The sequence below is a fragment of the Astatotilapia calliptera genome, chromosome 23 (genome assembly GCF_900246225.1).
Source record: "Astatotilapia calliptera chromosome 23, fAstCal1.2, whole genome shotgun sequence".
NCBI lineage: Eukaryota > Metazoa > Chordata > Actinopteri > Cichliformes > Cichlidae > Astatotilapia > Astatotilapia calliptera.
In genome coordinates, this window is record NC_039323.1 from 4228028 (window position 1) to 4255337 (window position 27310).

Here is a 27310-nt window from a genome sequence, read left to right on the forward strand (position 1 = left end):
TATTCCATGTTCAATATATTTAAGATGAGCTTCAGCATCCTGTAAAAAAGTGATTAAGTGGTATTCAACTGACACGGCATTACATTATATGATATAATTTAAATTATTTAATACTGTATATTAAAACTATGATGGCTAAAATTCTTAAAAAAAATCCTCACCTAAATTTTACAGCTCAAACCTTTTTGAACAGAACTGTAAATCAATGAACTTCTAACTTAAATACTTCAGAAACATTGAAGTCACTCTGAACAATTTTTTTTGTGTAGGACCGCATCTGCTCGGGTCAGAGGTAAGCAGAAACATTTCAGGTGAGTCTATGTAGCTATATGGGACACTCAGTCAAGCTGTAAATCCTGGAGAATTGGTGTAAGTCACCCAGTCCCCTCTAAAGCTTTGGTAGGAATGGGATTCGGACGACTGGGGCCACAGACTTCACCCCTGAGCCCCAGGAAGAAAAGGTGGTCTGAAAAGAGTGGCTTCGAAATGGACCTCGGCTTGATTAAATGGTCACTGAGTTGGAAAGCAGCTCTGATGTGATCTGTGACCTCATACTGCCCTAGAAAAAAAAAGCTTTTTTAAAGAAATGATTAAATGAAAGCACCTTTAAAAGGAGTCTGGAGGGACCGCAGCGAAGCGGATGAACTGGTCGGAGGGTGCAAGGTCTCCACTTAGCACAAACACTGAAGGAGGGGGAAATAGGTTTGAGAGAGGGGTACAAGTGGGCTCAGATCTAATAACCATCTGCTCTGAACTAAGAAAAAGACAGATGAGAAAGAGTGCAACAAAGAGACACGTTAAAGAGAATGATTCAGGACCAGCTGAGCTGTGCCAATGATTTTTGGGGACAGATATTCAGAATGATTGCCCATAGTTTACTAAACAAGATTATTTTGGCAGGGTTCCCCATTATTGTAGCAGATTCTCATTCAATTATTATTAACTATATTTGGCCCTGCTATAGCTTCACACTGACATTCCCGGCACGTAAACCAACACTTGTGCATCGCCACAGACGCACACTGGGCGTCTGAAATGAATTGTCTGGAGCAGCTACACTGATCTGTGCCTTTAATTTAGCTTCTCTCCTCTGCTTTCTGTTTCACCACATTTGTGTTGCGTTTGTTTGTACCCACCCCGCACAGAGTGGAGAAACATTAAAACAAGGTAATGTTTATGAAGTTGATGAAATACTGTGCATGTTAATCCATTTAATACTACAGATGGGTGTTGACCCCAGACGTCTGAACGTCAAAGCAAAATGTCTGGATTTTTAACTGCACCCAACCTAAATGTGATGACATTCAAGGATGATAAAAGCGCTCCTGCTAGTATCTTTATACCTGCCACACCTCTCCCAAAGCACACAACCTTAGGGAAACACCATGTTGCCTCAGGCGACTTTGATTCCTTACATCCTTTAGTCTCCCTTCTTTTAAAATAATTTGAAGGAAGGTTTCAGAGGGCTTCTCAGGGGAAGGAGCATTTCTGAAATTGAATTAAAGAGAAAGGACCATTGAGAGCTGCTGGGAAATCCTCAGAGAGAATCAGGGAGGTCTTCCAAGAAGCACTCAGTGAGCTTTCTGCCGCGTTAGATTGAGGCAGCAGCCAAATAACTATGGTGACATCTTCACAGGCAAGTCATTAGATATTAGATAGGCTATAAAACGACTAACGTGTGACCTCTGAACACCTGTGTGCTACAAAATGGTTACAGAACCAGGTGAATGTTAGTTATCCTTCAACCTTTCGGAGTCTGTGTGTTTTTGGGGGGTGTTGTTGTTTCTGTTGCCAAGTATACTCTACGTGCTAATATGGAAACAAACCAGTATCTAAATATTGCAGCTATCAGACACCATATCTGAATGTGTGAAATATTTTGTATACATGCAGTTAAATGTAAAAAGTGTTAAAAAAAATACATGAACAAACACAAATATTTTTGATTTTATAAGTGCTTTCACTGTGGAAGCTTTATTATACAAACAGGATTTATGACGTGTTAGCTTTTTGATTTATTCAGTTCATGTAGTATTTTTGGTTTTGTTTGTTATTTTACATTTTCTTGTTTTTCTTTAAAGGGTTTATTTTATTTTAATTAGCCAACTTGTTTGTTTGTAACTATCAATTACTAAAATGTGTTCAAATCTTAAAAACATTGAAATCCATTTTAAAATGTTAAACAATTTTTTGGAGTTCCTTTTAAAAAGAGTACAATGTGTTTAATAAGTTTAAAAGAGCATTTGCATTGTATATGGTTCATTTCATCTTTGCCATCTTGGAGAAGTCACATAACTGTCTCTGTACAGTAATCATGCCCTCTGGAAACATGATACTACAGACCTGATACATGTAGAAGGATTATAAAAACGACATCTGAGTTTGACATTGAAAAGACGTTCACAACGACGACATCTGGACTATAAATAGCCCGTACGCAGAGGTCCTATGGACACCAACACTAGAAGTTTAATAGACATCAAAAAAAGATGTCGTTGGGTGTTAGAAAACAACCGCTTCAGTGGACCAAAATTGTACGTCCAAAAATGACTTATAAAAGACGTCACACCGATGTCACTTTGCTCAGTGGGTCTGAGCCACTGACCTGAGGGTTGTTATGTAGGACATATTATTAACATAAAGTATTAACACCTACACCATCATAACATCTGTTTTCAGCAGTACAAAAACTTGCCTCCTATTAATGTTAGAAAGTCTTCCAAGAAGACAGAGTAAAGATTTATGGCTCAATTTAGATTGCATGTCTTATTTTATTTGACTTTCACCTTTGACTGTATTTGAGGTTATTTATATATTTTGTATTTAAGAAAATGTTTCCTTTAAAAATAACATTTTAACATTACACGTACATGCATTCAAAGGGTTTAGTTGCTTTTTTTGTTTTTTGATAGATGTTATATGCAGTTAAACTTTAAAACATTGCAATTTCTAAAATGGAAACAATGTAAAGTTCACTTTGAAAGACTTGTGTTTTCTCACTTTTGAATATTTATTATTGTGCATGAATGATATAAAAGTATTTCTTATCCGATACTCGATTGATTGATTGATTGATTGATTGATTGATTGATTGATTGATCGATGGAATAATCAATAGATTAATCGATTACTAAAATAATCTGCAGCACTAGTTGGTACTCTAATAAAGCTTGGTTGCAAACTTACTTACTAAAAAAACCCAAATTTAAAAAAAATACATCTTAGTATATAATTACATATACACTATTTGGGTCACCCAAAAATCTACTGAAGAAACTTCCTGAACAGTTTAGAGTGCAAGAGTGAGTTACACTCAGCATCTCTTAATTCACAAATGACCTGCTTGTCCTTTATGGGGCATGGATCTTTAGTGCTTTGATATAATTTCAGCATCCTGAGAAGAAAACTTTCACTTTACTTTCCAATGTGGTTTGGATCTGTGGCAAAGTTAACGTTTGTTCACACAGTTTTGAGGCTCTATCATGTGAGTTTTTGTCTTCTCTCTTCTGTCTTTGTGTCACTCTTATTACTAGTGTCCTATGTTTGTGCTTACCGTGCTTGTTGGAGACCTGAAAGGTGAAACTACTCTAAGACCAGAGAGAATGTTTTAATCCGTGTTTACTGCCAGTGGGAATGACTGTGACGCAGTTGACTTGATTGACAACATGGAGACTTAGGTTATTGCAATCATTCATTTTATGCAAATTACTTTTCTTTTGTTTTTGTGTTATTTTCTAGAAAATAGAAAATAACACAATATTTTAATCTAGTAACATTATTATAAACTAGGGTTAGTGTTAGAGTAATATGCTCTGAGTAAGAACAAACATCTTCCACCTGAAGTTCATTTACCTGTAATCAGAAATTTAAGGATTAGCGATTAGAGATTTATACACTCACAAAGGGCTGTTATACATTTTGCCCCTATTTGGATTAAATATTATTAACATAAACAATGGAATAAACTTAATCTGCTTTGAATATATATTAACCCACTGTTTTGTATGTATACACATTGGGTTTTTTTATTTACATTTGTCAGTCAAATTTAAATGAGCATTTGTATGCATATGACAAATTGTTTTCAGTCAGTCACATGGGAAAATTATCATTATGAGTGGAGACATAGTCAAGATGACCTGCTGGAGTTTAAAGATGATTGATTGATTGGTAATTTATTTCAACATGTGAACAATATACAAGTACATTTAGAAAAGAAATAAGAGAGAAAAAAATATACTATACAAATTACATACAAAAAAACATTCTGATTAATTTACATGTTGAAGGGGAGTGGGAAGAAGTATACACTTATTTAATCCCACCCCTGTCCCATAAATTATCAGTGAATATTTAGTCAGCTTCCTTACTGATATAATTTGTAATAAAAATAGTGAACAGATTTCTGATATACTATATACTATAATATCACATCATGAATTTTTTGTTTGTTTGTTTTTAAATAGAGACATTCACTTAATTTAAATATTTTCCTTTTCTTTATAGATCGAGAAGATCATATTTTTATAACTCTTTTTGAACAGTTTTATGTTTGGACATTGCTTTAATTCCATATTCAGTTTGTTCCATAGTTTCACTCCTTGAACAGAAACACAAAAGCCTTTTCTTGTAGTACATACCTTCATTGTTTTGAAGTTACAAAAACCCCTTAAATTATAACTTCCTTCTTTCAAAAAAAAAACATACTCTGAATATTACCTGGCAGTTCTTTATTTTTTGCTTTGAATAGAATTTGTGCTGTTTGGAATTTCACTATATCGTCAATTTTCAATATTTCAGACTGCAAAAATAGTGAGTTTGTATGTTCCCTATAACCTGCATTGTGGATGATTCGAATTGCTTTCTTTTGAAGAGTAAAAAGTGAATGTAATGTGGTTTTATAGTTATTGCCCCAGACCTCTGCACAATAGCTTAAGTATGGTGAAACCAGTGAACAGTAGAGAATATGAAGTGATGTTCTGTCGAATACCTGTTTTGCCTTGTTTAGTACTGCAATGCTTCGTGATACTTTGGAATGAATATATCTTACATGAGCTCTCCAGTTAAGTTTTTCATCTATTATTACCCCCAGAAATTTATTTTCACTGACTCTTTCAATATCAACACCATTTATTTGAATCTTTGCATTTGTATTTAAACTACTATTTCCAAATAACATCAGTTTAGATTTATTCAAATTTAATGATAATTTGTTTTTATCAAGCCAGAACTTCACTTTACTTATTTCATTAGTCATATCCTCCAATAAATTCTGCAGATCATCACCAGAGCAAAAAATGTTTGTATCGTCAGCAAAGAGAACCATTTTTAATACTTTGGACACAAGATGTCATCAGAATGGGGTTAAAAGGTGATTTAAGTGACTTTAAACTTGGCGTGATTGTTGGTACCAGTCGGGCTGATCTGAGCATTTTAGAAACCGCTGATTTCCTGGGACTTTCCCTCATAACCATCTCTAGGGTTTACAGAGAATGGTTTGAAAAGAGAAAATATAGAGTGAGCAGCAGAGGTCACAGGAGGCAAGACTGCTTCAGGTTAATAGTCCTGTCAAGTCAAGTATTCAAGCTTCCTTCTCTCACCTCAACTGGTCACAGCAGATTGTCGCCCCTCCCTGAGCCTGGTTCTGCCAGAGGTTTCTTCCTGTTAAAAGTCAGTTTTTCCTTCCCACTGTCGCCGAAGTGCTTTCTCATAGGAGTTGTGTTTTTCTCTGTATTATTTTAAGGTCTGCCTTAGAATATAAAGCGTCTTGAGGCGACTGTTGGTGCTGTATAAATAAAACTAAATTGAAAATGAATTAATAGGAAGGCAATAGTAATTAGTTACTGGTAACCATAACCAAGGTATGCAGAAGAACAACATGTTGGACCATAAGGGAGATGGCCTAAAGCAGCAGAAGACCACACCAAATGCCATTCCTGTTAGATAAGAACAGGGAGCAGAGGCCAAACCTACTAAAATTGGAAAAATGTAGCCAAGTCTGAGTGTTGCGTTTCTGCTGAGACTTTTAGATGGAAGGGTCAGAATACAGTGCAAAGAACATGAAAGCACCATCCTGCCCAGCGTCAATAGCTCACAGTGGACCTTTGGGATGTGGCCAAATGAGAAATGCAGCCAACAAACCTACAGTAACTGTGTGATGCTGTCATGTACATATGGACCAAAATCTGAAAAGGGTCAGAGTAGGTTTTGGCCACAGTTCATTTACTACTTTGGCCAAGTTAAAGAAAACTGCCCTCTGAAGTCTATCGTAAAAACTGCTCTTTGTATGTGTGAGAAGAAAAAGTTCAACTATTTCAGTTAGACCAAAGTTTCACAAGAATAAACTCAAAGACACAAATCAACAAATTTTCCTATCTTACTTCAATTATATGCAACACATGACAGCCAAGCATAAAAATTACATTAGATTATTCCATTTCGCTGTGCTCCTGCTCCCTGCTCCCTTTTCTTACCTTGGTTTATCACCGACTGCGAGAGGCATGTAGGGGAGGCTTTCTCATTACTACAGTAACATTCATTTACTAATCTCACAGCAGTAGCAATCTCACTCTGCAAATGTTGTTATGGAGCTTAACACAGTTCATATTTATATTCCAGTAGAAAAGAATGAAGCAATCAGTGCAAAACAATGCAGAGACAGCCCATAAAATACAATTATGCAACACAAAAGTATTAGTTGTTTGATTATACCACACAAGTGTCCTATTTTTCTGCCCAGACATCTAAATCCACCGCAGAAGTTTCCAAATAAAAAAACTGTTCAAATTCAACAGTAGATATTAATGCTTTACACACTACGAATTGATCTGTTTTAGCATTTATACAGAAACAAATCACATAATTTACCATTTGGACTAAGAAATTATGTGTGAATTAAATTGCTTTTGAAATCATTTAGTAATTACGTTTTGAGTCTCACTACTACTGTTCACAGTTTGTTTTAATGCAAATTTCATGCAAACTCTTTTGTTCTCATTAATAACTTGGCTGTTTCATCTTGGGGATAGTACTAGTAGCAGGAACAGTCAGCGATAACTCTTATTAAAAGCAAAGTAAATTGTCCTGTTGCGTTGTTCTCCAAAGACATTTCGAGAGCCTCGACATCTCAATCAGCGCTCGTGTAATCTCACAGACATTTTTGTAGCAATCACGCAGAGTAAAAGTGGATTCAGAGAGAGCAGAGAAACTGGTGTCTCTGAACCCAAGATACTCAAATCATGTCTCTATAAAGCCTTGATTAAAACAAATTTAGAAAGTCAAACAGTCATGCTACAACAGATCACAGCACTTTGAGTACTGTGGTCTGCTATAACCAAGAAAAAAAGACAGAAAGAAAGAAAGAGAGCAGAGATGTCCCAGTGTTTTGTCTGTGAAGGATTATCCTAAGGAATTCTCGGCTCTCGCGATAATCCATCCTTATCACTCGTCACGTTCAAAGAGGTAGAAATTGGAAAGGACTCTGGGACAGAGTTGGCTAAATGTAGAGCTTTATGAGCAAGGAGAGGCGCACAGGACACAAAGTGAAACAAAGTGAGCTTCAAGTGTCTTCTCTCCCTGGCAGAGCGAGCTGTCTTCGCAGAGCTTGTACCTCGGAGGCTATTTGTGCTGCTTTGTTGCAAATTAGGCTTCCTCTGTTGAGCTTTTATTCAGAGTAAAATACTGAAGTAATCACAAGAGAAATGCTGATTACTCAGCACTGACAAAAATATTAAGCAAAGAAGACTTTGTTTACAGTTTAATCTATTTATCTATCTAAGGTCTGCTGTATACTGGAGGAATAAGCAACTGTTTTGCCAACACCAGAAGAGTTTTCATTATCACTATGTTAGCAAGATTATAAAAGCGCCACAATGCCCACGCCACCAGGGTTTGTGGCGCCCATGTTTAATTACGGTCCAGAACTTCTGACCTCAATTCAGACAACTCTATTATTATGAAAAATATTTTTATGTTCTTATTCGAAAACATAATAATAAAGGTATTCTGGGGTGCCCTCTGATATGTCACCCTCTTACATAGAGGCTATTGATCTAATTTAATGGTGTTCACCATCCTCAAGTGTTTGTGTCATAGCTACTGTGAGACTACAATAGCGTAGCACAAAACCGCTGGGAAACAGCACATCTGCACATCTGTTTCTGTCGAAAACTTCAAAATAAAAGTACCAGGTACTCACTGCCTCTGGTTTTTATCACTACACACAACAAAAGTAACAAATCCAATTATCAAACTTTTGGAATGAAACAAATAGATAAATCAAAAACAAAATAGTAAAACTATAAAAACTATTGCACTTAAAAAATGCTACAGGAGTGCTTACAAAGAAGGCGTTTCAGCTATGTTTTCCAGCTGTCCCTGTGCGTCTGACAGAACAGATGCTGCTATTCTAATCAGCACACTCTGCAGAGGATGCTTTGGCTACGCAGCCTGTGTAGAAATTATGTGTTGCGTAGATATGGAGTAGCAGATGTACAGTGTCAACACACATGCAGCTTGAATCCTTGAACGTGGAAGAAGCAACATACAGGTGCGAGGTAAGAGGAGAGGTGACACGGACCAGCAGAGGGCTGACACAAGCAGTCCTCGGCTTATGAAGGCCACAGAAGTCTCATGCTAACAGCATCTATGTACAACTCCTTTAGCAGCACTTTCTGCCTGCATCCCTGTCTGTTGGTCTGTCTGGAGCCTGTTTTGGGCCAGCTAGCAGCCAGATATCATTATCTCCTTGACTCAGGGCAGAGTAATCTGCCTGCCTGCTCCTGCTTTATTGAGTCGGATAAATATAATATGTGACTCAGCCATTATCTACTACAGAACAGCCCTATTTATCCAGCAGGCAGAGGCCTTGGCGCATTCGAACTGCCCCCCCTCTCTCTCTCTCTCTCTCACTGATGGAACTAAACTCAAGTGATGGAAGCTTCTGAACAACCGTCTGTAGGATTTGTACCAGCACTGAAATCAGCAGCAGGAATCAAATGTTTCATGCAGACAAACTGTAAAAACTGGATTTTAAAATAAAACGCTAATGCTAATTATCAATTAATGATAGGTCAAAAAGCTTAGCGGGGCAACAGCAGTGCTGTATATATTTTATACACAAGTAGGCTACTGTGTAAATACAAGTATGACAGACCAAAGCAGTGTTGTGAAAGAACAATTACGCCTTTCGCAAAATTTAAAAGATACTGAAAATAAATCAATATATAAATAAATAATAATAACAGAGAGAAGAAGAAGAACTGAATAATATTAATACAAAAAACGTAGCAACTTCATAACTTTCTGTGCATGCACGAACAGTAACTGACAGTGCTGATCAACATTATCTCCTCAAAGTGCTTGCTAATTTTGTTTCATTATGGTTTTTCAGCTGCTTTTCTAACCAGATGAAAATATTGTACAAGGATAAAAAGAGCAAAAACATTTTCAGAAATTTTTTTGAGTGTGCCACAGCACCAGCTGCTGTTTGTGTTGTCAGCAGCCAAAAGGAACTAACAGGATGTGTGAGAAGCCACCAAAGCTTTAAAATTCTCAAGGATTTTATGTTGACGGTCAATTATAATTTGGTTAAAGTTATTTAAAAGGTGAAGTAACATGTATGCACTGGTTGTTAGTCACTAAGTGTAAACACAGCCTATTAACACAATAGTACTCATAGTAGGAACCAATAAGGCACACGCAGAATAGTTCCTAATCTTTTATAAGCCTTGTGACTTCAGTATTTGTGAGCTTTTATTCTGAAGGTCAAACAAAATGTAGATAAATGTGTTCGCCACCAAGTTGCTTCTTAAAAGAGACAATTGTTGAAACATCTGTTGAAGGGTCATTTTATTTTTACATTCAGCATCAGTTACAGCCCCAAATATACGTCTTAGAAACTTTTATTTTGGAAGTCTAGCACACTTGCTGTAATACTTGAGCTGCAGTAATATAATGAAGTGTATGCATTGGTCGCTTTACGTGCCGCTGCAAAACAAACCAACAGGCCAAAGATAAGTATAAAATATACCGCTGAGGGAACTGTGTAAACTTTAAGGTCAATTTTACACCAATACATGACAAGCAGCTGTGGGCTACTGTGTTCTCGTGTTTATTTTTGTGCTTCAGTACAAACTAATGTAAGCTAGCTTTCTGTTAGCTCCTTTACAGCAGTCTGAAATAAAGCTGAATTCCAGTTAAGGCTGTTCTCGTGCGAATCTTTTGTTGTTGTTGTTGTCACCTGTATATTTAGCTATACCTGAACGTGAGACGATTGCTCCGAGAGAAGACTAAAAGTAACATTGCTACTCGATCTGTATCTGGTGCCTTGCTGTTAACTGAATGACCCACATACTGCTTCCATTGGCTGCTTTTCTCTGTCACTCACAGACCTCTTCCTGAAAGGGGTAGGTGCACCAGCAGCTCCATTTCAAGCTACAAACACTGAAACTGAGCATTAGAGCTCAAAACAAGGAGAAGTTTAAATATCTCCTATTTGGACACGTTAGACTGACATTCATTTGCCTGAGCCTGAGCCACTTCTCAGTTGTAGGCTTTAACACCTGTGTACTGATACGATTTCAGCAGTTCCTCTGATTGGACTGAGAGTTTTGTACATCTCATTGGAATTCTCTTCTCTGTGAGAGACATCTGCATACACTTGCTCAGGAGTGCTTCTAAATATATGCGCACTCTAATGCACAAGATAATACTGATAAATCACATTCTATGTGTAAAAATGCTCATGCACGCAAATTAAATACACTACTTTGCTTACAAAAGGCTGATAAATGAGGCTCTCGGAATCATCCTGAGCACAGCTGCAATACTCCAAATGGATTTGCTTTTCAACCTGGTATCTGTGAGAAACATTATTTCTTTGGGATATTTGATTATTGATTAGGATGTGCTGTCCAATTCATTTGGAAGAACATGCATCATGCAATATTTTCATGAGAAAAACAACAGGTAAGTAACACTACAAACACATCCAAGCAGAGGTAAAAATATAGTGTAGTGATCTGTCTGAGGAGAAAAAGACCAGACACCTGTTTACCTAATTTACTCATTGCTTCTTTCACTTTAATGCCTCATTTGATTTATTAGCATTTATTTGTGCTTCCACTGTTTTAAAAGAAATCAAAAATAAACATCCAACTTCCTTTTATGCTTTAAGCTGCACCATGTTTCATCGATTATATTATTTACTGAAAATTAGGCAAAATTTTGCATTTCTACAATATATCACAATAAAAAAAAAAGCCTGAGTAAATGAAATGTTTAAAATCAAAGGTTTTTTATTTGAACAGTTCATTGTTGAGGTTCCAGATGTCATTCAATTTAACATGTTGCATTGTGAAATTACACAGAAAATATATATGTAATCAAATTACTATCCGCTGATGAAGGCTGTGCAAAGAGTGAAAAGGTCAAGGAAAAACCTTGTAGGGGGACCTTGGATTGTGATCGTTATGTCAACCTAAGATGGGTAGATTTGGAAAAACAGAGATATCAGACTCTCTGCAGAAATGTTAAAAACTCAAGTGTTCGGAGGCTCTAAACAAATACTTTAGATAAACCTAACAAAGAACTTACTCTAACCCAAAACATTAGCTTTCTATTTATTTTTGTTTTGTTATTTTGCCATTTATGCAGAGAACTCATTAACAGCTTTAGAAGACACTGACAAATGATGCTGTTCAGCTGAAGGTCAGGACAAATAATACTTGTCATTCTTGATGACAGCTACAAACGACATATTTTGTCATTTAATTTGGGAGACCTGCTGGCAGATTTGGGATTTTGTTTTTGCCAACTATCACATACAATTTTATTTATACTATACAATACAATACACCTTAAAAATAATAACATGTCTCACTGAATTTGAGTTGGTTGTTTGTGCAACCACATCTTTGCTAAAGGCAGCAGTTTGCCTCTTGTCACAACATTCACTGTGGAGCTCGCAGATGCAGGAAAAGAGAGAGACAGAAAGAGAGGGGGAGAGGTGAGGGAAAGGCTACTCTCTCTTGTCTCATTCCCTCTGAGGGGTTGACAGGTAGAGAAATAGATCATTGGTCCATGACAGCTCACTATGACCCTACGCTATCATGCAGTATGCTGCCTGTGGAATGAGCTCCCTTATGCAATTGGCAGCCAGTCCATTTACAGCCCAGCTACTTAACTGCAAATCCTCCGTTCTCTCCTGTTTGAGTCACATACATTTTACCCCCAATGTCGATGCACTCTCCTTGACCGCTGCCAATGTTAATGAGAACATATTACATGAAGAGTTATTTAGGCAGTTTAATCACATTACAAGAACAGCTTTGGTGCGAAAGCTTGTTTGGTGGCCATGTGAAGGACTGGTCCGCCTTATGCTGGGATAGGCTCCAGTCCAGTTACCCCAGAGCCCATGAACTGGAGTAAGCAGGTCAAGACAATGATTGAGTGAAGACTGGGGGTAAGGGGAGGAGACTGGAGGCATGGTTCTGGCAGTATGCGGGTCTCAGCTGCCATATAACTGCCAGATCAGTAAAACAGGAATTAACCACACACCACAAACTCTCTCTTCGGTTTAACCTCCTCTATCCTCATCTCATACACAGTATTTTTCCCACTTTATGTCCTTGTCTTTCCACATTTCTCCTTTGGTGTTGCCTCTCATCTTTTCTCCTTTGTAATGCAGTTCACTCTGCCCTCCACAGCCTCTCCCCTTATTCTCCTCTTTCACAAAGTGACCCACAGTAGACACCACCTAAGACTGCTAGTGGGTGTTTAGATAAAAGCACTGAATTTTATCTACTTAAACAAAAAAAGTGTTGAGTAAGTCTTATTTTCTTAGGCATATATCTGTTGTGCAGCTATAGGTGGTCTCGGCATACTGAATATCATCACAGTGTGGTTCACCAACATCTAAATGAAGACAAAGCTCATCATGCACTGTTCTGAAACTGCAATTCTTAAGTTTCAGCCAGGTGCCAGAGGTAGAAGTCAAATGAAAGAGAGAAAGAGGAGAAGTGTGTGTGTGGGGGGGTCTCTTCTTTTTAAGTGTCCCTGCTGTCAATGCAATGGATTACAGGATACAAAGCAAGCCATTACTGCTTAGCATTTGTTGAATCTTTGAGTGCCCAAACAGTGACAGGTCTATTTCTCCACCGTTAGTGAGAGAGACAGGCAGAGCAGAGGACACCTAATTACCCAGTATTGTGAGGCATAATAAAAGTCTTGATAAGCCTGGCAACAGGACAAGCTATGTGTGTGTGTGTTAGTATTAGGGCTGCAACTAAAGATTATTTTGGTAGTCGAATAATCTGCCAATTTTTTGTCGATTAGTCAACGATTATTTCAATAACAGCTATCTCCGCTTCCTGTGGGCAAACCTCCTGTTTTAGGCTCCACTACCTCACCTGTTCCAGTCTGCCCACCTGTGAATATCACCCTGTTGTCTCGTCCTACAGCAAATTAAAATAATTAACCGGGAAACGTATGAATTTGTAAATAATCAAATGTCCTAATAAAAATCAGAATAAAAATGAAATAAAGACAATACAAAGTAATACAAATTTAAGTGCTACTAGTATTTAAACGAAAAATAAAAAATAATAAGTTCAATAATAAATTCAAATACAATCCAAAATAACTGGATTTTAACTGGATTTTTGAATCCAAAATAACAAGTTTCCAAAGTTTACAAATAATTGAGTTCATGAATTCATGATTTCATGATTTCAGTAGACATGCTCTGAGATGATGTTCCCAGCTGCTGATAACCCTGCTAAAGATGCTCTCTGTCACGACTTTAGCCATTTGAAGCCATTTGAAGTCTGCTTTACAAGATTTCAAACTACTAGTACTAGTTTTACTAGCAAAACAAAAAAGAAATAGAAAAGATGGTTACTAATCACAAATTTGGTTATATATAATTAATAGTTTCTCAGATGGTGTAGTGTTCAATGCCAATTAAACTGTTTAGCTGATTATATAAATAATCAATTATTGATATGGGCCGACCCACAGATTAACTGTAACATTAGGTAGAAGAGGTTTACTATGATATTTATGTGTGAGGGGAAAAACTAAGAGACAGTGTCGCTTCTCCAGTTTAATGTTTTGCATTTCAGCTAACAAAACTGAAATGGTGCTCGCTTAGCTAGCATCATGCTGCGCAGTTTCTGACATGTAAGCTAACATAAACATTACTGTACAAACATTAATGTAAACACGCAAGGAACTTAACTGTGTGATTTCTAATGTTTAGTGTTTTTTATGTGTAATGTCTTTACCTTCATACCAACGAAGAACACATTTTTGATGTCAACGAGTTTTTAAATGGAAAAAGAAAGGATATTTAAAAGTCACTTTGACAGTTATATTTTAATTGTTTTTACAACCCTCGCTATGAGAATATCCCTTTAATGTACAAATACACTGAAATTGTGAGAGAATAGTGCCCAACGTGGGGCTTGAACTCACAACTTCGAGATTAAGCATCTCATGCTCTACCGACTGAGCTAGCCAGGCTGTGATGCCCCTGCTGTTGTGGCAGATGATGTAGGCGATACTGCCCCCATATCTTCCTGTGGTGTATTGCAATTACCAAAACACCTTTACATTATATAGTGTATCACACATCGACACTATCGACTAATTTGTATAGTCAATATCATCGATTATGTCGACGAATCGTTGCAGCCCTGTCGTTGTGTGTACAGATGTATATGCATTTGTGCCCATGCCTCTATGTGCAGTTTTCTCCCTGTGTGCATATCTGTGTGGGCTCACGTGTCTGATGTTTCGTTTTGACTGCGTCTGCTGCAGCATCGCCGTTCCGGTTAAGTGATTTAGAGCCCTGTCTCTGTCTCAGAGCCTGTATCCAAGAAGCTGCGGGACCAACAGACAGCGGCAAAGCGACTTGATGACTAATGTGTTCACTCAGGAAAAATTAATGATTTTTCCAGCCGGGGTTAATGGACATGCTAACACACACAAATGATTTGTTTAAAAGGAAATGACCGCAATATATATTTGGTCATCTCGGTCTCACCGTCCCAGAAACCAATTCCAAATGAAACGACACACGCAGACATTCACACGGCTCATCTGCACATAGTCATCTATTTACCTCCTATACATTGAAGATGCGCCACAGGAAATGTATGCAGTTTCATTGGCTGTAATTTCATTCATTTTTGCATTTAATGTTTCACCTAGTACTGATATAACCTTCGTTTGGGCTTAAACAGCTACTAACACATTATGGTTGCATATACCTTCGCATTATAAAAGCACTCAGAAGTAATCAGAGGGTCCAGTGAGAGAAGAGGGGCAGATAAAGGTCATCACAAAGAATGAAGCAATAGCTAGGCCAATAAATTCGGCCTGATGGGAAGGTAGCCGTAAAACACACTGCAGTTTTTATCCATTTCACAAAATAGCTGTCTGTCTTAAAATAATACTGAATTAATAAGTGGAGATGTGGGGAAAGAACCTCATAATAGTCAGCCAAAAAAACAAAGCTAGATTTGAAAGTACGGTTATCTTCTTCTGTGAAAGACAAAGCCAAGCTGTAATCATCAGCACTGAATGAATCCATGGCGTCCGAGTCACCACAACAATATGTAAGTTGAAATTTAAAGCTAAAAATCAAAAATTGGATCAATCTTAATAATGTAAATCTATTTTTATTTTAGGCCTGATATATATATATATATATATATATATATATATACATACATATATATGTGTGTGTGTGAAATACATATATGTGTGTGTGTGTGTGTGTGTGTGTGTTTGTGTGTGTGTGTGTGTGTGTGTGTGTGTGTGTGTGTGTGTGTGTGTGTGTGTGTGTGTGTGTGTGTGTGTGTGTAGTTAAGCAGTAGTGACACTACAGTTTTAGCTGCACTGCATTTTAGCTCAAAGTCAAACAGCAGCAGCTTCAGTTGCCACAGGGGGAGCTATTGATGTTTTAGAAGGCTACTCATTGTACAGTATTATAATAGCTCTGTGTGTGTGTGTGTGAGTGAGTGAGAGAGAGGAACAGGAGGACTGTGAGTTAGTGAGTGTGGATGTGTATTTGTGTGTTCTGGTCCTCAGCCAGAGATGTTAGCCAGAGGTTATTTGGCAAAAACAGCAATATGCACTTTGTTTTTTACTGTTTAACGGGAGCATGCTACTCAGTCTACCCATTTTAAACAGAAGATCTCGAAACAGTCAAACTGCAAATGATCCAGCGTACTTCAACTTTCATCAGCATAATGGCTACAAATGCAACTAAACTGAAAACTCAATAAGAGGGTGAAATGAGGACACGTATGGGTGGTTAGAGTTAAATGCAACACACATCAGTAAGTCAGTTAATCCCTTTTTGAATTTGGCAAAGACAGCTTCCTATGCACATTTCTCAATGTATCTTAAATGTAGTTTCAACAACTTTCTTTACTATTTGTTTGTACATAAAAAATATTAAATGTACATTACCAGAAGCCAAAAGCATTCGTTATAATCACTTATAACTGACACAGTGACAGTTATAATTAAAATAGACTATTTTAGGCTTAACGATATAGATAGCACAGACAAATCAAAAATATGTAGGGACTAAATTAATCCGTGTTTGATTAGATTTGAGATATTGATTTAGAAGTAACCAGTAACAGTAACCACTAGTAATTGAAAGAATGAGCCTACAACAGTACAATTATGGCTTTTCTTTTTTTGCCCTCTTTGGATTCATTTGTGCGGCTGACCAATATGGCCATAAATGCTCTGCCAAATGTTTACGATTGTAAACTTGAAAAACTAAAACAGAGACATAGGGGGGTGGAACCGGTGAATGGAAGAACATAGCCAGTATCATGCACAGCATTTTGGTTGGTATCATCTATTTTCACGTGCTGCCACCTCCTTCAGATGACATCATACACTTTGTAATAGATGGCAAGAATGACAGAGATTATGACTCTATAGTCACCTAATCTGACACAGAGACCATCGTAACTGAGAAAGACACTGTGCTGTCTGAAGGCCCAGACTTTAGAAAAAAATATATCTGTCATCCCCTGTTACTATACCAGGGATGTGTCCTGAATGCAACTCTACAGACAAACTTAAAAGTTAACAAAACCAAGACTCACACAGTTTTTTTCTGGCTGTCTACCACACAGACTGATGTAAAAATCAAGGATAGGGCAGAGAATATTGAGGAAATACAATGGGCTGTGCTTAATGGAGACCCTGGAGATGACTAAACAAAGGCTCGCATTGCTGGCAAACGAACTAATAAGACGCAGAAGCCAAAAGAATAAATGTCCCGTTCTCCAAAGAACCATCCAAGATCTACAACCAACTGCAGTGCAGTAACATATTGTGAGCTGACTCGCCGAAAATAAGCGTAGTAGACAAGCAAAGGAGAAACAGAAGCATCACATAACACTCATTCTCAATGCTAATGGAGTTGAGGGCAGAATGCCACAACAGAACTCAGACAAAATCAGACATTTGGACTGCATCACATTCAGAGCTACAGGTTAAAGAGAAAGTGGTAACACATAAAACCACCAATGTAGGTGAACAAGCTGCCAGAAGAAAAAAACTTAAGAGGAATATAATGTTTGTGTCAATACTAAAGGACAGCTCTATGCTAGCTACTAATCAAAGAAACTATAGTGGCACCAGTATTAACTGACTTACCCTTTTAATTCCTATATAGGTGCAGGTAATGGTGTATTTATGCATGTATATATGATGCAGTTATTACCTGAGTTTCTATTTTAATCATTTTAAGACCTGCTAAGGAGCAGATTATTTTTATTGTGTCTTGATATGTAAAACAGATGAGCGTGCACTTTACTTTTACAGTAACTGTATACTTAAATGATTCAGTTCCTGTCATTTATACAGTAGTCTGAAACAAATAAGGCTGAACATCAGCTCTTTGCACCTCTGTTTTCTTGTGAGGATTGTTTTGTCCTCGTCTTAGACTCCATCAAAATCTTCCTCAGTTCACACCCCTACACTGACTTATTGCCTGCAGTAATAAAGGTGCTAGCTACTGATGTTGACTGACGTTCTGTGCGTGTGCGTGCGTGCGTGTGTGTGTGTGTGTGTGTGTGTGTGTGTGTGTGTGTGTGTGTGTGTGTGTGTGTGTGTGTGTAAAACCTAAGGGCACAAACAACAACCTAAGGTGCAGGATGTGATGGCTAGACATCTGTTGTTAGTGGTGGAAGGTAAGTGAGTTTGACAGAGCTGAGATTGAACAGGAGGCATTCTGCCATCCAGGTGAAGACAAAGTCCACACACACACACACACACACACACACACACACACACACACACACACACAGACACACACACACACACACACACACACACACACACACACACACACACACACAAGTTCTCTCACTTAACCTTAATGAGTAGTGAGGGCCAAATGCAGAGCAAAATGGATAGAAACATGTACGAGTAGACGCTTCAAAACGGTAACATAATCATAAACATCACTAACACATCAGAAAAAAGAAATAAAGGAAATAAATATGCTGAAGTAAAAAATAAAAGCTGTCAAAACCACTGAAAACTAAAACTTTTATAAGCCTTTTTCAAAAAACATATCTGAAAAACATTTAAAAGAACTAAAGCTTTTCAAGGTTTCATAGAAACTGTGCATTGATATGTACACAGCTATGCCTCCTGGCCTGTACTTCAGGCAGGTCCAGCGGGAGTACTATCACAGCATTATGGCATAAATGAGCTCCTTACATATGCAGCGGCAGGCAGAAAGAGGCACTTTTATTACTGAGTTCCAAGAATATGAACTTTTCACCGCCGTTACTGTCCTGACTAGTCAGATCATTATTTGTTACTATAAGAGAAGCCTCGTGTGCTGCTGCTGCTGCTAGAAAATGTTGTACTTCTCTCTTATCTTGTGGGATGCAAAGATTTTATATGCTAAAAACCTGCAGCTTATCATCTCAACTAACAAAACTACCTAGTAGTAAATCACTTTTTTCTCAGGATTTCATACAATACTGGACAATGACATACACGGGTTGCCCAGAAAGTGTGTTGTGTTGAGCAGCCAGTGATGTGTTCCCTGTGCGGTGGCCACTGCTATCTGCCGTGTGCCCGCAGCTACAGTGTGTTCCCTATTTTATCACTTTCATCTAAAAGAACCACACTCACAGCTGGAGAAAGGTGACCCGACTGCTAATCAACCACTAGAGCCTCGGTGTGCCACCACGTGTGTGTGCATGTGCCCCTTCATGTGTATTTGTAGATGCTCATAGGTTCTGCAGCGTGCAGCTCTTTACAATCCGTCTCTGAAATGATCTCAAAAATCCTTTCTAAAAGGAGGGAAAAATTCCACTGCTCACTTTTCTGCCAGTCCTCTATTCCCTTATTCCTGCCTCTCTCCAGCTGAGTATTAAATTCAGCAACTGAGAAGGTGACCTGCGTGCTCTGCCATAAAGAGCAGGGGAGCGGAGGAGAGAGAAGTGGGGGAGGAGGAGGAAGAGAGAGGCGAGGAAGGGGAGCTGAGTGGAGGCTGCTGGATCAGCAGAATCTGAGTGTTTAGAGACACACATATGTGTATGTGTGTGCACCCACTTTCTCGGTCTCTCTTGCACACATCCTCCCACCCACATGTACACACACACACACGCAGTATTGAACCCTCCTCCTCAGTGGTGAGGCGTCTGGGGAGCCCAAGGGCGAGCGTTCGGCTGTCACCCTCCCCCACTTCCTCCTCTCATCACTCCCTCCACCCCTCGTGTGAGCCGCACCCCTGAGCCACCGCACAGCAAGACACAGACCTGCTGCCAACTATCACTGCCGCAGCTATAACACACATACGCATGTACAGAGGCACATGAACACACAGCCTCTAACACACAAACTCACCAACTCCCCATTTCACACAAAGCACTTTGATTCTAACACATAAATGTGCAAAAGCCCTCAGTCTCCCTCTCTGCCTCCACTCTGTCAAATCTCTGCCTTCACACTAAACAGCTCCGTGGGGATTGGCGGGCAGGCGGGCAGAAAGGAAATAAATATGTTTCTTGACGACAGCACAGTTTTCTGACAGCACTTTGGCACTGGGCTGGGCTGCTGTGCTTCGATGCAGGCTGAGGGAAGCGTGAGCTGTAAGTGGATGTTTGTTCTAACTAACTGGGACCAAGCTGGGACGTTTTAATGTTTGTGCATCATTAGGGCCTTCTCTTTGCCTTCAGAGAAGTATCCTCTGGCTTTGGAACCACTGATAAACAGATTCATTACCATTTACAATATCTCCAGGGCGTACACACAAATATGGAACCAGTGCATGCATTCAAAGGTAGATTTTTATTCACTACAGATACATTTTGATAATGATAATAATAAAAAAGGAGCCGAGTAGAACATTTTTTCTACTACTACTACTAATCTACTACTGCCCTGTCGATTGTGATGAAGTAACTAATCTATTAGCAAGCCAGCTAGCCCCGCGCTTCTCCAAAAAGGATGCTATCCCAAAGTTGGTAAGTGGACTGGTTCTTACAGAGCACTTCTACCCTACTCGGTTTATGCAAGATGTCTCATTTAACCATTCATACAAGCACATTTTTCTGTGTCCAAGAGCTTTCTATCTGACTCTCACACTCTGATGAACACATCGGAAGCAACTCAGGGTTCATTAGTAGACTGCATTAGTCAGCTCTGGACTAGCACGAGAGCTAATGTCATCAGTTGCAGTTCAGGATGGCGAAGCTGGATGCAGGATCAAAGATTCACTTAGGAGATCTTCATCAGACATATCTTTATTCAAGACAGTGTGCAGGAGTTTGATTTAATGGCATGCAGAGATGTTAGTTAGTTGTCTATGGCAGCGGTCCCCAACCCCCGGGACAAGGGCCGGTAGCACTCCATGAGTCATTTGGTACGGGGCCATGAGAATTGAGGCTTGGGTGTGAAATTTATGGTTTTCTGTTTTTTTTCGTTAACTCGGTTTCCCTGGGTCTTTTCCCATGTTGTATTTGTGTGTCTTATTTTAAAATAAATATTTACACGTTACCATAGCGACCAGAGAGCATTAAGGAGCAGAGGGGAGGACGTTACTCTCAATGTTGTTGGCGCATTTCAGGAGGACGCTGCTAATAAAGTTACACAATTCCACAGTGAATTTGCATTTGTTATTATATTTACAAAATACCACAGTTTTTGTCTTGGTCGTATCATTTTATTTTGTTGTATTTATCCGCGACACCTTAAAGGCTGGTCTGTGGAAATATTGTCTGACATTGAACCGGTCCGTGGCGCAAAAAAGGTTGGGGACCGCTGGTCTATGGGACACTTTACAGAGACTCCCCAGCACATTGAAAAATTACACTAAAGGGATCCCACAGATGCCTGCAGAGCCTGACCACCAATCAGCAAGTGACATTTGACTAACAAACTGCACTTTTAATTATTTTCCAAATCTTTGCTGAATATCTGAGCCTCCAAAGAAGAAAATTTCTCTTATTCTTTAAGCTAAACTTCATTATGATATTTATGAGTTTGACAAAAGCCTCTTTCCACATGTTACAATGCCGAACATTAATTTAGCACATGGCCATTTATGGTAGCTGAACAACGTGACTGACAACATTTGCCAGAGAAGAAGAAGATAATCTCAGTGCTTTAATGTTTACTTTTGTCTTGGCATAGCAGTCTGTTCTCGTTGCTGGAGAGTGGTGGAGATGAGCAGTTTGACTGAGTCTGCTAATTTCTCCAATCCAGGGTGACTCACTGGGAGCGAGATAGGCTGAAAGATAGCGAGACACAGAGATGGAAAGAGGGGCGGAGATGGCAGATGGGTCATGGAACATTTGGGACAAGGCGGCCGTATCAAGGTTGGTGCGTGCGTCTGTGCGTGTATGTGTGTGAGAGACGGAGAGTGTGAGTGGGTGGGTGTTATACAGGAAGGAAGCCCAAACAGCCGGTGCAGTTTGCCCATCTAATCACATCAGTCAGAGAGGGACGGAGGGAGAAAGAGAAAGTGAGGGAGACAAAGAGAGAGAGAGAGCCCTCAGAGGAACAGATGTAATTTCAGAGCACCAAAAAAACAGCTTAAAATGGTCCTGATCACATTAGCTAGCCATCACAAAATAGAATTTCTGCACTGCCACAGTGAATGCCCATTACAAATTACTTAGGCACTGCAGACCCGTAACTCAATAGCAGGGAAGGGCAGGTAGGGCGAGGAGGGCAAACAGAGGGGCAGAGATGGCCGATCGATACTTATCAGTAATAATTATATCCTTCCTCCCACTTCTCCATCCCTCCCTCCCTCCGCTCCGCTCCACACCCTCAACCCTTAGTGAAGCACATATCTTACATTAATCATAGGGAGATTTTTTCTGCTCGATAAGATAATTAACATTATGGGGGGTCGAAGGAAATCCCGATGATGTGAGGCAGTGGTCCAGCGCTAAGCCTGCCAGGAGTATCCCAGGCTCCAAAAGTGCTGAAGGCAGCACACACAGGCACGAGGCCGTAACGCCATGAAGCCATTTTCACACATGCACTGCGACATAAGTTTTCCAGATATTACCCAGTGGTGCTGTATGTGAGAGGAAAAAATGTCTAAATCCATCCGAGTTGGATGTTAAATGGCTTTTACCCTGACAGTTCCCTAGTACAAAGTCATGTAATGTTTGATTGAGCCCATGTGTGAATAGAGCGAGTAACTGTCTGGGGAATTAAGTGAATGGCAATCATATGTCCTGCCTCCTGCATGCTGCATGTGTCAACATATCCAAAAATGAAGGTGAGTAATTCCAGGAACACACAAAAAGTCCTGTTGTGAAAAAAGGCAACCCCAGGCAACACTTGGACCTGACTGTTCACCAAAGTTCACGTCTGAAAGCAGCTTGAGTAACTGCACAACAGGCTATTAGATTTAAGGGTCAGTGTTAGAATAAACGGACAAAAAAATGAGGAAAAGGTAAATAAAAAAGAAAAAGAAAAGAAATTTTTCCCTTCTCTGTTGTATGTTATTCATCAAAGGCAAATAAAAGCCCGGAGAAATCCATCATAGCAGACTATTTGAACCATAGAAATAAAGATTATGTAAAGTGGCTGGAAGCACAGCAGGTAGAGAGATGAAATGGAAAACAAATAAATCAACATCTAGGAAAATAACACTGTTTGTCCTTTATCTGTACCCGTTTGCACTCTACCTTGTTCTTGATATTTTTATTGTGACTATCGTTGAGCTGTAGGTCCACTCACTCAGTTCATTGTACCCATAGGACTGAGGCATGAGCTGAAAGGGTACTTGTCGAGCCTTTGCTTTAAGACTAATGCTATTAGCATCAATGTGCTAATTTGGGAACTAGTAAGAAATAGAAGTATCTGTGCGCTTGTCTTCTCTTCATCTGATCAGACAGATGTATTGCTGGTGAGGTCAATGTTTGAGGTTGTTTATCTTTCTGTTGCTAGCGATCATTAAAATCACTGGAAGATCTGTGAACTTATAATGATACCACAAGCAACTATTATTGTGATCCACATCCACGAGCCACTAGGTGCACCTGTTCCAAGTAGTCATTAATGCGAAAATCAAATCAGCCAATCAATGTAACTCAATACAGACAAAAAAAAAAAAGGTGATTTAGTGGCTTTAAATGTGTTTTTGTTGCCAGGAAAGCTGATCTGAGTATTTTTAAGAAGATGTTCGCCACACAACCACTTCATGTGATGACAGAATCGAGTGAAATAGAGAAAATATGAAGTGAGTAGCAGTTCTGTGGTTGATGTCAGAGGACACAGGAGAATGGCTAGACTTCTTCAAGCTGAGAGGTAGGCAGCAATAACTTAAATAACCAAAAATAAATTAGTCAAAAGGTGGAAAAATCTATTTAGACAACAAGAAAGGTTACATTTCACTCTGTGTTATACTTGTATGACTATGCATGTGACGAATAAAGAACCTTGAACCTTGAAGAAAGATCATTTTTGTTGTTGTTGTTATTGTTGTGGTTTTTTGCTGACCTTCAGTGAATAACCATCTCACCCTGCTGCAGTGATTCATAAGAGTTCTTCTGTACACCGTGACATTGCATTTAGTGTGGTTACAGTTGCGACAGAAACAGGATCAGCTACTAAGAAAACATCTATTCAGATATGCTTCACTGGATCATATTTTCTTAGGGTTTTATACTTGTTCGACAAAAAAACATAAGACAAACCAGAAAAACTTCAATAGTTAGATTACTATAATTTCAAACATATATGTACTAATTATAGTTGCTAGTCCATCAGCTAAAAAAGACCGTTTTCCAACTGAGCTGCCAAAAGATAGGACAAATATTCTCTAGAAGCCTGACATAAGACTTGTCAGTTAGAAGAAAATGGCAGAACGGGGATTAACATGATGGAAAGCACAACTGCGGAAAGATAGGAAAAGAGAAAAGGACATATACAGAAGAGGAGAAAGAGCAGGACAAGGACAGAGAACGTACTCAAATCTACACTGCGTTTACGCCTGACAGGACGCTCTTATTTTCTCCACTGACAGAAGCACCACGCACACAAACCAACTCCTCTGCCCACACAACCACAAAAAGCGAGCATCTCTGCAACATTAACACTGGACTTATTTAAGGTTAATTAGGAGAAGTGGTTTGGAACTAACTTCCTGGTGTTAAGCACTCTGAAGCAGTGAGTGCCTGCTGAATGGCCCTGAGGTTGGAATTTAAATCTTACTGAAGCCAAAACTGCCCCTTAGAGTTTTTTACAGTCTCTTTTAATGACGTGTGCAGACGCGGCTAAGGTTGCGATATGAGCAGGTCACCGGTTCAGAAATGGCAAGCGGCTTGGAAAAAGAGAAAATGAGGGACGCTGTTGTCTCCTTCAACAACTGCTGTCAAGGTGCCCTTGAGCAAGGTCAGTGCGTGACGCGATAATCTCAACAGAGGGAATGACTATTAAGAGAAAAAAGCAAGCAGCTCATAGAGAGACTTGAGGAAAGTGGATAATTTGAGACACTGAAAGCAAGGTTCAGTATCGAGCAAAGTCACAAAAAGGAATAAGACAGCAAGAAGTCAGGCCTTTCAAAAGTCCCCGGGTGGTTTAACTCCTCAGGTAACAGCTTCCTAATGACAAACTGGTCTGATAAGCAGCTTGTCATTCCATAGCATAACCCTCACTCAGGAAGGCCACCGTTAGACTGACAGCACACAGAGTCCACCACTGATCTTCCAGTTAGACGTGGGATTTAGGTTCTCAAGGCTAAATGGTGGTGACAGTGAAGCCATCCATTACATATGATCACTCCCTGTGGAGGATTACTCTTCATATACTGTAGTCCTGAAGATAAAAGGGAACATTGGCTACAAGCACTTAAAATTATAGTTTCAGATGCAGACAATGGAAAGAAGACCACTGCCAATAAAGGAACAATAATGACATTTAGAGGTCATGAACTGTGTTAGTATGAACGATAAATAAAGGTAAATGAACTCTTCAGACATAGTGGCTACTGCACAGAATCGTTTACTGTACTTGCACATTTACGCACACACGCACGTTGGGCTCACGAGGGAAGCTGTATCCAGTAGGTTCATTAGTCAGTGTGTTGTGTGGTAATAGTGTGGGACAGGTGATGGAGCAGGGTGTGATGATGCATCAACAACATCAGCCCTGGGTGGTGCCACCTGCAGAGGTAGCAGATGGCACACATGACTGGAGAGGAGCGACATACTCGCGCGCGCACGCACACACACACACACACACACACACACACACACACACACACACACACACACACACACAAATGCATGCATGCAAATTACACATGCAAAATTCCTTTTTGCAGTGAACGCCCCCCAACATGTGCATTATAAAAACATGGACTGTGCATGCTCAGGTTTACGTGCATAAAAAGACAAAGAAAACTGTTTAACATACTCACAAACTACTAATGTGTTTATATGGATCAACAAATGCACTGTCCCTGTAAAAAGGCATTAGACGTTCGCCCTCAACCTCAACTCACACTCTCCCTCTGTGCCTCTGGGGGTCTTTATTACTACCACCCTGTGCTCTCATTTAGTCTTTCTTGCACTCAGTTCTGCCTTCACAAAGAATTTCATAAGGTCCCAAAGTTAAAGTTTAAGTAGGTTCCCATATCATTTTATACAAAGCATTAATGTTACCCTAAATTTGCTGTTAGGCAAGTTATCAATAGTCTTATTCTAATGCACCACCATACTTGGGGAGAGACACGATAGAAAAATCCAATATGGTCTATGTTTTGCACAGAGAATGAAGTGTAATTGCTGAAAATCTCAATCAATTCTCCCAGCCTGTTTCTCATTCACTCCTGGCGGCTAACTGCTATCTTCAGCCATTCTTCCTCAGAACTAGTAATTTCATGTAATCACTGAAGTGATCAGTAGAAGGTATGCCAGTGCTCAGTCAAATATCAGCTATCTCAATGATGGCAGCCGCTTTGCCTCTGGGAGAGCACGAAAGGTGTGCCTGGAGGCTGGACGTGACATTTGGTTGGCTGAAATTAGCATAATCGCTCTGATGGGGAGCCAATCACGGCAATTGCGGCAACAATACAACTGATTAATGCTGTGGGAAAAACCTCATCATTATAATCAAGTTTCTGAGAGCTACTGTACTTTCTGTTTTTAGTCCAGACACACACACACACATACCCTTCTCCCCATGAACACCCACTGTGAAGTCTGAGCTAATCATGTGTTGCACTGCCATATTACTGTAGGCCTGCCAAGCTCGGTCTACTTTATTAAAATAGTTAATTTAAAAGCTATCCCAGACACATTAATGTATTGATAACAAGCAGAGAAAATGGATTATTTAACTAAAAGCCATTTGTACATTTAGTCTTTGTTACAGCTGGGAATTTACTTATTATCTGTTTCTGAGATTAATTTAAATGAGTTACATCACAGCCCACAAACCTGACTAAAAAAACATAATGAAATAATAGGAATCATATTTGTCCAAAGAAGAAATTTCAGACTGTTTTTGTTTGTTTTAAGGCAGGTGATGAGATGGCAAAATGGCTTTCCAGCCGTCACATTCCTGAGTACCAGATCAAATTCACGCAAAGCTCATCACAAATGTATACTGCAGCAACTGGAGTTCAACCAACCACGGCGGCAGAGAGAGCAAGTGAGGCGGAGGCAGAAATCGTGCCGAGCAAGCCGCTTCATTTCTCCGGCACCTTCCCTTTGTTGTAAATAAAACATTATTTCAGATGTTCAATTAAGATAAGTACCCTTAATTTAAGACCTCAGTCAATGTGCTG

The 27310-nt window shown here is 39.3% G+C and overlaps 1 protein-coding gene across 1 annotated transcript in view; it reads right to left on the reverse strand.

Moving 5' to 3' along the window:
- The window catches only part of agbl4 (AGBL carboxypeptidase 4), a 351159-nt gene that overhangs the window by 230789 nt on the left and 93060 nt on the right, over positions 1 to 27310 (reverse strand). The gene's annotated exons all lie outside the window — the stretch shown is intronic.